The following is a 15,128-nucleotide window of genomic DNA, read 5'->3' as shown; positions in this document are numbered from 1 at the left end:
TCCTTGTTTATTCAAGAGTACAACTTTCTACTGCAAAGGTTAAGCTCTCTTAAGATTTGTGAGTTTTTGTTCTCTGTGTTTTAGTCCATGACTAAAGCTATAAGCTGTGCGTCTACGTGTTCATAATTACAAAAACCTATTACCCTCATTTTGTGTTTGAAATATTTTCTTACCTCTGGAGAAATAAATAAATTAGATATAAAAATCTCTTAAAATAAGTTGCATTTTGATTGGCTTTGGGAAGCTAATTAGGTTTGCATAAGTCTAACATAAGGGAATGTAAAAATTCCTAGAAAATAAAGAGACTAAATATCTAATACTTCAGATATAGCATTCTAAAAAAAAAAAAAAAACAAAAAAACAAAAAACAAAAAAAAACACACACACCAAAAAACAAATCCACTTTTCGCAGAACACGCCAACTTAAATGCACTTGAAAAACATCAGAATCCCAGCCTCTGTAATTAAAGCTAATTCTTGGACAATTCAAACTAGTTTGACAATTTAGATTTAAACACAGCTATATGTCTTTTCTTGGATCTTATTGGTATGAATTTTATTTAAAATTCCTAACTTTTAATATACTTCTTACATGCTTTCTAATCTTCTGGTTCACATTTCAGATAAATAACATCATTCTCAGAAAATTAAAAAAAATTTAAATGTGTTCTATTAAATAATAATTTTGATAATTTTTATGTCAGTAATTATCTTCATGAGACAGCTGAAATATAATTTTTAGGATGCTTAAATTTATTTATTTATTTATTGTAATTGATGAATAATTGCTGTACAATATTATGTCAGTTTAAGTTGTACAACATAGTGATTTGACATTTATATACATTGTGAAATGATCACCACAGTAAGTCTAGTTACCATCTGTCACCATACAAAGTCAATGTAATACTGTCTATATTCCCCATGCTATACATTACATTCCCATGAGTTATTGATTTTTATTACTGGCAGTTTGTACTTGTTCTTCTTTTTAAACCCCTTTTGCCACTTCTTTCAACCCCCTCTCTCTGGCAACCACCAATCTGTTCTCTGTGTCTGAGTCTAGGTCCCTTTTGTTTTTTAGATTTTGTTTTTTAGATGTTTAAGCGAGATCATGTGGTATTTGTCTTTCTCTGGCTTATTTCACATAGCATAATATCCTCAAAGTCCCTCCATGTTGTCAAGGTGGCAAGATTTCAATCATTTATATGGCTCAGTTGTATTCCTTTATATATGTGTACTACATTTTCTTTATCCATTCATTTATGGGTGGACACTTAGGTTGTTTCCATATCTTGGCTATTGTACATAATGCTGCAATGAACATCGGGGTGCAAAATGATGATTTTTATTTTCTTCAGATAGATACTCTGTAGTGTACTTGCTGAGTCATAAGACAGTTATATTTCATAATTTTTGAAGATCATCATAGTTGCACCAATTTACATTCCCACCAGCAGAGTGTGGGGGTTCCTTTTTCTTCATATCCTTGCCAACACCTGGGTCTTCTTGCCTTTTTGTTTTGTTGATGGTTTTCTTGAGTGTGGAGAAGCTTTTTAGTTTGATGTAGTACCACACTCGTTTATTTTTGCTTTTGTTTCCCTTGCCTTTGCAGTATGATCCAAAAATAAATAAAATCACCAACACTGATGTCAAGATGCTTACCACCTGTATTGTCTTCTAGGAGTTTTATGGTTTCAGGTCTTTCATGTCTTTAACCCATTTTGAGATAATTTTTCTATATGGTGTAAGACAGTGGTCCAGTTCCATTCTTGGATGTAGCTGTCCAGGTTGCCCACTACTGTTTATTGAAAAGACTGTCCTTTCCCTCATTGTACGTTCTTGCTTCCTTTGTTGTAACTTAATTGACCATATATGTGTGCGTTTATTTCTGGGCTCTTCATTTGGTTCCAATTATGTGTGTGTGTGTGTGTTTATGCCAGTATTATACTTTTTAGATTCCATAGCTTTGTAGTATAGTACGAAATCAGGGAGTGTGATACCTGTGACTTTATTCTTTGTTTTCAAGATTGTTTTGGCTATTTGAGATCTTTTATGGTTCCAAAAAATTTTAGAATTATTTGTTCTAGTTCTGTGAAAAATTCCATTGGAATATTGATAGGGAATGCATTGAATCTGTAGATTGCTTTGGATCTTATGGACATGTTAACAATATTAATTCCTCCATTCCATGAGCACAGAATATCTTTTCATTTATTTATCTTATTCAATTTATTTCATCAATGTCTTATAGTTTTTAGTGTACAGGTATTTCACCCCCCTTGGTTAAATTTATTTCTAGGTATTTTATTCTTTTTGATGCAATCGTAAATGGGATTGTTAATTTCTCTTTCTGAGAGTTCATTGTTAGTATATAGTTTTAATTATTAAAACAATTTTTTTGGTGGCATCTTTAGGGTTTTCTGTATATAAAACCACATCGTCTGCAAACAGTGACAGTTTTACTTCTTCCTTTTCAGTTTGGATGCCTTTTACTTTATTTTTTCTTGCCTAATTGCTCCAACTAGGACTTTTGAGAACGTTGACTTATTATTATATCCCTGAAATAAATAGCACTTAATCATGGTGTACGATTTCTTTAATGTATTGTTGAATTTAGTGTGCTAATATTTTGTTGAAGATTTTTGCACCTAGTCCATTAGGGATACTGGCCTGTGTGTGTGTGTGTGTGTGTGTGTGTGTGTGTGTGGTGTCCTTGTCTGGTGTTGATACCAGGGTATTGCAGGTCTCAAAAAAAGGTCTTTAGTATTTTAGAAGACTTTGAGAAGGATAAGTATTAAATATTTGAATGTTTGGTAGAATTGACTAGTGAAATTTTGTTATTGAGAGGTTTTTGATGATGCATTAAATTTCCTTACTAGTAATTGGTCTTTTCAGATTTTCTATTTCTTCATAAGTCAGTCTTGGAAGATTGTAAATTTCTGGGAATTATCCACTTCTTCTTGGTTGTTGGTTTAGAATTATTAATAGTTGTCTCTTTGGATTCTTTGTAGTTTTGTATTTCTGTGGTATCAGTTATAACTTGTCTTTCATTTTTTATTTCATGTATTTGAGCTGTTCTCTTTTTTGGTAAGTCTGGCTAAAGACTGTCAATTTTGTTTATCTTTTCAAAGAACCAGCTCTTAGTTTCATTGATACTTTATATTGTTTTTTAGTACTATTTCATTTATTTCTACTCTTGTCTTTATTATTTTCTTCCTTCTAATAACTTTGGGCTTAGTTTTTCTTTTTCTAGTTCCTTTAGGTATAAGGTTAGATTTTTTTTAAACTGCTCCAGTCAGTGAAAGTGAAATTTTATTGAGGCCCCAGGCAGTGTGTTTTTCAATTCAGTTATTATATTCTTCAGCTCTGTTACTTCTCTTTGGTAGTTTCTTACACTGTCTCTTTGTTGAAGTTCTCCTTATGTTCATTCATTCTTCTCTCAAGTTCAGTAAGCATCTTTATGACAAGTACCTTGAATTCTTTATCAGGTAGATTACTTATCTCTCTATCATGAAGGTCTTTTTCTGAGGTTTTATCTTGTTCTTTCATTTAGAGCCTGTTTCTCTGTTTCCTCCTTTTACTTGACTCTTTGTTTCTATGCTTTAGGCCAAGCAGTCATCTCTCTGAGTCTTAAAGGAGTGGCTTTGTGTAGGTGATGAATTCTCAATCTTGAGATGGAAAGGAGCTAGGGCTCCTTGTAGTCTCTTGAGTTTTTGTGATTGTCTAAACAGTCTGATTTATTCTTGATAATTCCCCATGGTTGAGGGGGTACCAAGGCCTGTCAGTGTTCCAAGGGGAGGAATCTCATTTAGTACCTCATTTAAGGCTGATTGGAAGTCAGACCCTCAAGCAGCAGCTTTTAAAGTATGCAAATATATACATCTATAATCATAATCCTCGCTGGCCTCTGGACCAGCAGTTTTGGAGGTGTCCCCTAGGTGGTAGTTGCAAAAAATAGGGGCTCCGGATGAGTTTGTAAACTTTCTGGGAAGTTTTGTTGAGTCAGAGTGAGGTCAAGGTGTTACACAAGGATGATGTCTCCCTGTTTACATTCCCTGGAAGCATGTCATTAGCTGCTAAAATGTGTGAGAACTCTGAAGTCTGACCCGAGGCTGATGCTCCAGGCTAAGTAAACAGGCCTTTTTCATAGAAAGACAGAAGCTGTGTTTCAGTCTGCCCTTCCTGCAGTGCCCCCGGAAGGGGGTGGGGTGCTGGCCTACCAAGAACTGTCTTACCTATTGTTACATTCCCATGGAGATCAGAACGCCAGACTCCTTGGCATCTAGTGTCAGATGATCAAAGGGCACCCCTGTGTCGATTGTGCACACAGACTGGCTTTAGTTAGGCAACTGGAGGGTGTAGGGGATGGGGCACATTCACCAACTCCAGAAAGGCAGTGGGAAAGACAGTAAAACCTTGGTTTGTGAGCATAATTCCTTCTGGAAATATGCTTGTAATCCAAAGCACTTGTAGCACAAGTGAACTTCCCTTAAGAAATAATGGAGGGGCGCCTGGGTGGCGCAGTCGGTTAAGCGTCCGACTTCAGCCAGGTCACGATCTCGCGGTCCGGGAGTTCGAGCCCCGCATCGGGCTCTGGGCTGACGGCTCAGAGTCTGGAGCCTGTTTCCGATTCTGTGTCTCCCTCTCTCTCTGCCCCTCCCCCGTTCATGCTCTGTCTCTCTCTGTCCCAAAAATAAATAAAAATGTTGAAAAAAAATTAAAAAAAAAAAAAGAAATAATGGAAACTCAGATGATTTATTCTACAACCCCAAAATGTTCATATAAAAATGGTTACAATACTGTAATATAATACAAAATAATAAAGAAAATACAAAATATAAAGAAAAATAAACAAATTAATTTGTACTTACCTTTGTGTCTTGTGTGAGGGAGATAAGAGAGAGGGGGGTTATTATGTAGAAGGACTTTCACTTTCATTAGCTGAATCACTGCTATCTGTTGGCTCAAAGGAATCTTTTTCCACATCAGGGGACATTGTATATGCTCACACAGATGCTGACTACAGAACAGTATTAATAAACTCTTGACATACACTGTATTTAATGTAACTGGCAATAAGGCAGCAGAGGAAAGGGTCTATATCTGCAGGCATTCTGACCTAGAATGAGGCAAAGCATTCCTAAGCACACTCTTGTATGGAAAAGCAAAGGACTGTCCATAGGTGCTTTGAAATGACAAAAAATACACTCGTGCCTGTTGTGGGCACCTTCCAATGTTCTGAAAAATCACTTACTTCTGCCCAACACCACGACCTGAGACTGAGCATCCGAGCATGGGAGACAGTCACCCACAATCCCAGAGAGAGAGAGAGAGAGAGAGAGAGACAGAGAGAGGAACCTTTGGCTCAGTTGTGATTATGTGACCTTTAGCATCACATACTACTTGTATTGCAAGACATCGATCGTTTATCAAGTTAAAATTTATTAGAGATGTTTGTTCATCTTGAGGAACACTCGCAGAACCAGTTACTTACTCGCAATCCAAGGTTTTACTGTTTCTTAATTATGCATGCTGGTGGGCTTCCGGAATGCAGTGAAAGAGTGTCTTATCCATGAGCGTGCACTGGCTTTAGCCTGGGAGTGGGAGAATGCCCTGACCACTCACACTTGCCAGCCCCATCCAGGGAGTAGGATAGTGCTTCAGGCATTCATGCTCTCTGACTTCAGCAAGGCAGCAGGATAGTGTTATGATTACTAACCCCTACTGTCTTAGCAAGGTAGTCAGGGTAGGTAGAGAGTGCAAAAATGGCAACCACCTGTACCTCCATCTTTGGGGAGAGTTTCATCTGTCCCCTGTCCCTCTAGCAGATGCTGTTAGATTAGCAAATTGATCTCCTTTCCATACTGTCTAGGCACTTTTCAAATTGCTATTTTTTCACTGGGTCTTGGAGCAAGTGAGACCACCCATGAGCCCTTTAAAAAGGGAAACTCCATTTCCTGTAGCATGTTGGTTCCCTTGGATGTCAGCCCCATTGGTTTTCTAAGCCAGATGTTTTGAGGGCTTATCTCTCTGGCCAGATCCCAAAGGTTGGTCAGGGCACCACCCCTTCCTGTGGGAAAAGTGCCAGGCTGGTGAGATCCCTCTCTGTTGTGGGGTTACAGCCCTAAAGATTTTTTTTAAATGTTTATTTATTTTTAAGAGAGAGAGACAGAGTGCAAGCAGGAAAGGGGTAGAGAGAGAGGGAGGGAGACACAGAATCCAAAGCAGCCTCTAGGCTCCAGGCTGCCAGCTCAGAGCCCAACGCAAGGCTCCAACCCACAGACTGCGAGATCATGACTTGGGCTGAAGTCATACGCTTAACTGAATGTGCCACCCAGAGACCCCAGGATGGGGTTTTTTTTTTTTTTTTTAATTTTTTTTTTTTAACGTTTATTTATTTTTGAGACAGAGAGAGACAGAGCATGAACGGGGGAGGGGCAGAGAGAGAGGGAGACACAGAACCGGAAGCAGGCTCCAGGCTCTGAGCCATCAGCCCAAAGCCCGACGCGGGGCTCGAACTCACGGACCGCGAGATCGTGACCTGAGCCGAAGTCGGACGCTCAACCGACTGAGCCACCCAGGCGCCCCCAGGATGGGGTTTTTGATGAGACTGTGTATCTGCCTCTCCCATCCTGCCTGATGTGATCTTTCTATCCTTTTTTTTGTAGAGAGCAGTTCAACCAGTTCTCAAATTTTTTTCAGAGAGAAGTGATCCATTTGTAGCTATATAAGTAGTGTGTCTGTGGGAGTAGTTGAGTTCAAACTCTTCCTATGCTACCGTATCACAGAACTCTGACTTTTAGTTAATTTTAAAATTTTCAGTTTATACTGAATCTTGTTTTCAATTGATAATGTTTGGATTTTGGATAATTTCTAAGGAAGATAAAATACTGAAACTTTGGTCATCATGCATGGTTTCAGTATACACATACATATATTTAATATATATGTGTACATATTTAATATGTAATATGTACCTATTTAATATATGTTACTTATATCTGTTTTTTCTTATTTATATTTTATACATTTGCTATACCTTTCTCTGGTGAATACTGTGATATGCCACACAGATCTCCCTTTAGGATAAAATATTTATATTCATGCAGGGGCTGAGAGTGCTACTAAAAGAAGGCCCTTAGCCCATTAGTTGGAGTGCCTCAGCTTTAGAAACCTGACTTGCCCATGGTCTTACCTCCTTCCAGAGGCAGCTTGTGCAGCTTGTATTTGATAACTACTCAAACGTGGATTGATGGAGGTCTTTTAGGTCATCTTGGGACAGCTCTCAATAGCCATCCCGGTCCTGGGGTATGTGGCCACCTGGAGCTTTCAGTGGATCTGCTTCCCAGGTCTTCCTTCTCCCCCTGCCTGGTACTGTTTCCTTCCACTCCCTTCCATAGGTCTTGATCATAAATGTATTTCCTGATAATCATCCTTCATGATCATATCCATATCAGGATCTGCATCCTGGGGAATCCAGGCTAGGGCACTTTTGGTCATCTATCTACCTACCTACCTATCATCATCATCATCATCATCATCATCACCATCATCATCATCACCATCATCTACCTATCCACTGTAAGAAAGTGTGTGCATCATGTGCATTTATAAAATTTTTGGAATACTAAATGCATGTATATTACAGCTCTCAATTACCTACCCTCTGAAGTAAAAATTACTTTGTTAAAACTTATAATGCGCCTGAGCCACTTTATCATGAACAGCAGTGCTAAAGAAATATGACTCTATATTGGGGCGCCTGGGTGGCTCAGTCGGTTAAGCAGCCAACTTCGGCTCAGGTCATGATCTCACGGTCCGTGAGTTCAAGCCCCCTGTCGGGCTCTGTGCTGACCGCTCAGAGCCTGGAGCCTGTTTCAGATTCTGTGTCTCCCTCTCTCTCTGACCCTCCCCTGTTCATGCTCTGTCTCTCTCTGTCTCAAAAATAAATAAACGTTAAAAAAAATAGAAATATGACTATATATGGGTATGAGATGTGTTTTGTTTATCAAAGGAAAATATGATCTAATGGGTCATGTAGAAACACAGAACAGTCCGTATCCTCATAGGTCTTGAGAATGTAACAGAGAATTTTACTGAGGAAACTGAAATCAGAAATGTGAGGATAATACTTGGCAGAAACTGCTGAAAACAAAGTTTAGATAGAATTCTCGCATACCTTAGCATCAATTTAGGAAGGATGACTGATGTTAATTACCACTATCTTTCTTATTTCGCAGTATCTGTCAAAGGAGGGCTATTGAGTGTGTTTATTTTTCAAAGGACAGAAAACTGATGCAGTTGGTGAGGCCCTAACTCAGATTTATCCGTTACTGTTTTGCATGTATCATACAGAGTCAGAGCCTTATGACTATCACTGTTTTTATAGGAATCATTAGCAAGTTTTGTAATTTCTGTTAATTCAAATTCCCTCTGACCTGACCTCTACTTATCACGTCTGCTTCATCTCTTATGCTCGTTTTCCTACCCACACCCTGCCACCCACCACCAAAAGCACACATGTAGCTTCTGTTGGTGGAATACTCTTTGTGTTCTTGCACGAAGACACAGTGAGGTGGTCAGAATGCATCTAGTCTAGCACTGCATTTACTCTGCCAATTCCAAACTGTGTGACTATGGTAAATTACTCTATCACCCTGTGCTTCAATTTCCTCATTTGTAAACTTAGAACAATGTTACTACCTCATTTGGTTGTGAAAGGATTAAGTGGTGAATGCTTCATTCGTGGTAGCTCAGAATTTCTTTGGTGCTCTATCCTTTGGTAGCAAGGACATATTCCCACTCAGGGACTCTTCTGCTCCATTTTGCACTCCAAATCTGTTACTCTTTTTGGAACTATATTTAATGTGTGTGCTTAAACATTTCAGTTCTGCTTTATGAATATGTATGATAACAGGAATTCATTTTGATAGAGTACTTGCACATGTTGATTACTGCATAGCTGTTGAAAAATTAATAACAATTATATTAAAAATGTTCCAGTTGCCTACAGATAACATCGATGCCTGAAAGTATCTCTACGAATTTTATACTGAACAACTGAGAGGTATATGTGAATTTGTTTCTTCTGTAAAAAAGAAAAAAAAAAGATGTGTAAAGGCTCAAAGAAAAGTCTCTTTCATTTTACCTTGATTGGTTCACTACAGGGAGAACATTCTGGAATTCTCTGGAAGTTCATCCCAGGTATGACTCAAGAGGAGGGCTGAACTGTGTGAAGAGACAGAATTGTCCTTTCACATTCAGTTCCTTGCTCTGGTTGTTATCACCTCTAACAGGATCTCTGTGTACTCAGTCCTGCTGCTATGGCCATGTCTCTCACAAACTGCAGAAGGCTGCAGGAAGTCTTTAAAAAGTACATATTTGTTTTTCCAGGGATTAATGACATTCTTCTTTGTCTAAGTAATGAATTTGACATCGCATCTTTTAAACTTGGGCATTAGTTAATTGCTATAATGCATCTAACAATGTGATTAAAGCTCATTTCCATTAGATCAATTGTCTGATTAATTGGTTACCAGTTAGCCTCCCTAGGTACAGTTTTTCTCTTCCAAGCACTAAAAATAACATCTTTACAGGAACCTCCAGAATGCATACTGTAAACCAGTTGCCGCAGCCAAAATGGGATTATTTATTCAAGCATTTTATTGGCATCTGAATGTTTGACAGCTGTGGCAAATAGCATAACAAATATAGGGAAATGTTTTGGGTGTGATTTTTCCTCTTTTGACACTTAATTTTGCTGTCACACATTCACTTCAAAACCCTCACTGTGATATACAGAATCCCAAAACATTCCCTTCATCTATTTGTTTTCCTTATTTCCACATTAGCTTTCCTTTGACTTCCCACAGACACTGTACTCTATTCACTTTTCTTCACATTTAAATCTTTATTTTTCTAATCCCTGTGCATAAAAATGAATGAAACAAAACATTTGTCAGTTAACTAAAAGACCACCCACATTTACATATATGTGCTCTTGTAAATATATAAAGCCCAAGACTGTCACCTGGTTCTTTTCTGCTCACTCAACAGATCAGTCAATATATCCTCATATTTATCATTTTCTTATCATTCTTTCTCTACTGTTTCACTCTGGGCCTTATTATCATCTGCTCATATGACTGCAGTAGCTTCTTAGCTGGTCTCCTGTCTCTAGTTTTTCCTGTTTCTAGTTTCTTCTATTTATCAGGGCCAGTGTAACTTCCCATTTGCATCTTGGTCATTTCTTTGCTTAAAAATTGGTAGTGGCTGGGGGTGCCTGGGTAGCTCAGTCGGTTAAGTATCGTTCTCTTGATTTCAGCTCAGGTCACGATCTCAGGGTTTGTAAGATTGAGTGAGCCCCGTGATTGAGATTCTCTCCCTCCCTCTCTCTCTGCCCCTCCCCTGTTTGTCGTTTCTTTCTCTCTCAAAAAAATAAACATTTAAAAAATTGGTAGTGCCTATTAAATAATATGTAAATAATGTGTATAAATAATCTATTTTATCCAAATGAAACTTTTTAGGTCTTCAGACTTAAAGTCAAGTACTGAGTCTGGCCAGTGTAATGTGGGCAGAGATGATGTGCTCATCTCCATGCCTGGACCACAAAACTCTCCACACCACTGGTCATATGCTTTTTCCCTTCCATCATCTGTTGGCTGAATGTAGGGAATTCAGCCCACAGCTTTGAGGTGATGAGGGTAGAAGAACCCATAGATTAAAAAGATGAGGGTCCTTGAATGACTTCATCGTGTGGAGCTCTTTGCCCCCAATTCCACACCTTACATAAGCAAGAAAGAAAATTCTATTTTATGAAGACAGTGACACCTTTGGGAGTATTTGTTGAAGCAGTCAGCCAGTTAGCCTAATAAATACCGATTATGCAATAACAGTGTTGTCAGTGCAAATCAAGATTAACAAACTTGATGGCAGGTTAATATGTGGGTTTGGAACTTTTTTACATAGTACTTTCATTAGTTCCCTGTGTATGGCTTTTGAATATAATAGTCTTTTATTTTTATAATTCTTTAAGCAAATGATTTTCAATCTTGTTTTGGAGCATTCAAAAATGCCCATTCATTTGTTTATTCATTCATGCACGCAACAAACATTTATTTAACATCTACTTTGTCCCAGGTATTTGTATTTATACAAAGAAAAAAGGGGATAAAGTTATATTTTAAATTAAAAAAAAACTTAATGGGTTATATTACAGTTTAACTTAATGGATTATATTACAGTTTTACCTTGAGCCCATTTACTACTTAATTTTTATGCTTACTGTAAAACCTCAACAACATTATCACTCCTTTGAGAATCCCAAGTGCTTAGAGTCTTATCTAAGACTTATCTGAGACAGCCAGAATTGTTCTGCTGCCTGATCCTTCTCAGGGTTTGATGCTAATGAAAGAGGTTTTTTTTGTTGTTGTTGTTTTGTTTTGTTGTTTGTTTAGTTTTTATTTAGTTTAGTTTGTTTTGTGTTTTGTTTTTAGGTATCCCTTTCATGACTTCAGCATTTTGATGGTACTACCGTGATAAAGAAACCAGCTCCTGTCACTTCTGGAAGTTGAACTTTTGAAGTTAGGTAAGTAGGCCTAGGGACAGGTCAAGGAAATCACATCTGACATGGGCCTGCACTGGAGTTGTCGTTCTTGGCCATTTCTACTTTCAGCTGTCCTTCTCTCTGTCATATGATAAAGTCTGTCTCTCTTACCCAAGGGTTTAAAACTGACATTTACTAGCTCACCACATTGGATTCCATGTTTTGGACAAAATACAAAGGTGTCAAGAGGATCTTGACACTATTTCAAAATCCTGTTTTGCTTCCTAATAGCACCAATGGTTCATTCTTCACATTTCCTGCTTGGAAGATATGTATGCCAAGAGCTTTAGGCTTGACTCCTAGGTTACTAAAAATAAAATGCTGATTCATCATTTAATGGGTCAGTTTTGTCAATGCCATTCTTGGGTGTTTATAAGATTGTTAAGCAATCCCTTGTGTCTTTCACAGCCTATCTGAATGTATAGGAATTGAAGCATGTCAAGAAAGGTTAAGAGAGGGGAGAGGGATATAAAAAGAAGCCTGAAGTTTGGTTTGTGAGCTTGGCTCTGGAACCAGACTTGAAGGCTCTAGGGACAAGCTACCATAGACACTGCATTGGTAGCCTTCTGTGTTTCTCCTGTACTTTAATGGGCTCAGTAAGATGATGACACTTATCCTATGCATTGTTATTAGTTGTTTCTTTTCCATGCTTCAAGAAAAGGACCCTGTATTAACTTTGAATTTTGAAACAAACATATTCAGTAAAGCTTTGGGAGTGAATAAGTGAAGTGACCTTTACATTTGATCATCACTGTAGTCTAATAGGATGATATAATTGAGTTATAAACTTAGTCACTCCAAGAGCACTGATTTCCCACTTAGGCCTTGATAAAATGAGGGTAGGAAAGGAAAAAAAAGTAGCAAGAAAAAGGAGTGAAGGATAGAACAGTGTAAATGGGGAGGGATAGTTGAAGGTTTTTTCATTACACTAAAGAGAACAGAAGAGATCCAAAGGCGAGAGGAGATAGGATTTATAGATGCAGATAGAGAAAAGGCTTTGAAAGAGATTAAAATGTTGGTGGAATCAGCCAGTAAGCATTCAGGATTATAGTCAAGTAGTTCTCCGACCTATCTAATAGGATGTTGTGAAGATGTAGTGGAGTAAACCACAGAGTTCCTCGGAGGGAGGCTGTGCTGTAGATAAGAAGGTCCCATTATTCCATATTATTATTTTCCTTTCATGTTGGGCGGATGTACCAGTGACAGTTGGAGTTTCCTTTCAGCCAAATAGCTCCCATATGCTACATAATGCTGCTGCTGATTAAAATCCTATGGAAGATTCAGGCTGTATCCGGAACAATAGCAGTCTGAATTCGATTTATCAGTCTTCTGGGGAAGTAAAGATAATCAAATTTCCCCTTTCAGCAACTTTGGGGCCAAGCCATTTGCTGAGATGACAATGGATGTGAGTCGAACACTTTCAGTTTGTACACCTGCTGCCTGTTAATCACAAGTTTCTGACATTGTGCTTCCCCCCACCCCCATTCACATCTTACGGGCTTTGTCATTTAAAGGCAAGGGCACTTCTGTTATAACTAGTTACAGAAACATGCATGAAAAATTAGGGAGGTCACCAGGGAGACAAAGTTATGGGTAATGTGAGGAAAAACACAATCTTCAGTCACAGAAATCTAGGTTCTAATATGCTTTTTAACTTATTAGTATGTGACCTGGACAAATGATTTAAGTCCTTTGAACTTTGTTTTCTTACCTGTAAAATGGGGATAATGTTGTGGATGTGAGAGGATTGCCTTGTGCATTAAATTACATAAGTTATGTTTTTTTGGGTTTTGACTTTTAAAGTTTATTTATTTATTTTGAGAGAGCAGAGACAATGAGAGTGGAGGAGGGGCAGAGAGAGAGAGGAAGAGAGAGAATCCTAAGCAGGCGATGTGGGGCTCAGACCTATAAAACTGAGATCATGACCTGTGCTGAAACCAAGTCAGACCCTTAGCCGACTGAGCCACCCAGGCGCCCCTGTTTTTGTTTCTTAATGTTTATTTATTTACTTTTGAGAGAGAGAGAATGCGCATGTGCATGGGAGAGGCAGAGAGTGAGAGAGAGAGAGAATTCCAAGCAAGCTTCTTGCTGTCATTACAGAGCCCAACACGGGGCTCAAAACCTATGAACGGTGAGACTACGACCTGAGCCAAAATTGAGACTTGGATGCTTAACTGACTGATCCACTCAGTCACCCCAAATTACATAGGTTATGTTTTGCAGTGCATTCTGGAAAAATCTAGGTAGTGAGAACTGAAAAAAAAACTCTTGACGTGAACACTCCATTGAACATTCCATTGACCGAAAGGCTTGGCCAAACTTTAACATGGCTTCTAGTACCTAAGGTCTTATGTCCCTGGGACAGTCCTGCTTCTTTCAGACCTTCTATCTGGAAAAACTCAGGGCTTAGAATATACTGTTTGTTATAGGCAACACCTGATCTTGCTTTCTTACAGCATTTACTAAAAAAGCCTTATAATTGTAAATCCTTCTCTGACCCTTTGTGATGTGAATGTTATTTTCTACAATTTAGGAGTATCTTTCTCAAGGACCTAAAAGTCATTCCTTTGAAATGCAATCATCAGGAAAAAGAGCACTTTTTTTCCCCCAGTCTCTTTGGAAGGAAAAAATCCTAACTTCATAATTGTCAGGTAGCAGAGACAATTGGCTGGCCTAATCACATTTGCACTGCCAGCCCTTTGTAATTTTGAGTCCCCACTTGGTTCCCTTCTCTACACCCTCATTCTCCCCTTAATGCCCAATCGTACTAAATGGGAGAAGCCATTTGCAAATAATATATCCAATAAGAGGTTAATATCCAAAATTTTTACAACTCAACATCAAAAGTACAAAGTACAAAAATTAAAAAGTGGGCAAAGGAACTGACAAATGACAAGATGCTCAACATCACTAATCATCAGGGAAATGTAAATCAAAACTACAATGAGATATTGCCTCATACTAGTCAGAATGGCTAGTGTCCAAAAGACAAGAAAAAAACAAATATTGGTGAGGATGTGGAGAAAAGGGAACCCTTGTGCATTGTTGGTGCAAAGGTACATCGGTGCAGCAAGTATGGAAAACACTATGGAGGTTCCACAAAAAATTAAAAATTGAAATATTGCACAATCTAGAATCCCACTTATGAGTATTTACCCAAAGAAAACAAAAATAAAAACACTATTTTGAAAAGATGTATGCACCCTTATGTTGATTACAGCATTATTTACAATAGCCAGATATGGAAACAACCAAAGTGTCCATTGATACATGAATGGATAAAGACTATGAAGTATATATACACAATAGAATACATTTCAGCCATAATAAAGAACAAAATTGTGCCATTTGTCACAACATGAATAGACCTAGAGGGCATTATGCTAAGTGAAATAAGTCAGGTGGAAAAAGACAAATACTGTATGATTTCACTTACATGTGTAATGTAGATAAACAACATAAACACAACCCTTCACACACACACACACACACACACACACACACACACACACACACACAC

This window comes from Herpailurus yagouaroundi, unplaced genomic scaffold (genome assembly GCF_014898765.1).
Source record: "Herpailurus yagouaroundi ecotype Mexico unplaced genomic scaffold, PumYag 162, whole genome shotgun sequence".
In the NCBI taxonomy this organism is placed as follows: domain Eukaryota; kingdom Metazoa; phylum Chordata; class Mammalia; order Carnivora; family Felidae; genus Herpailurus; species Herpailurus yagouaroundi.
This window is presented reverse-complemented; position numbering follows the sequence as displayed.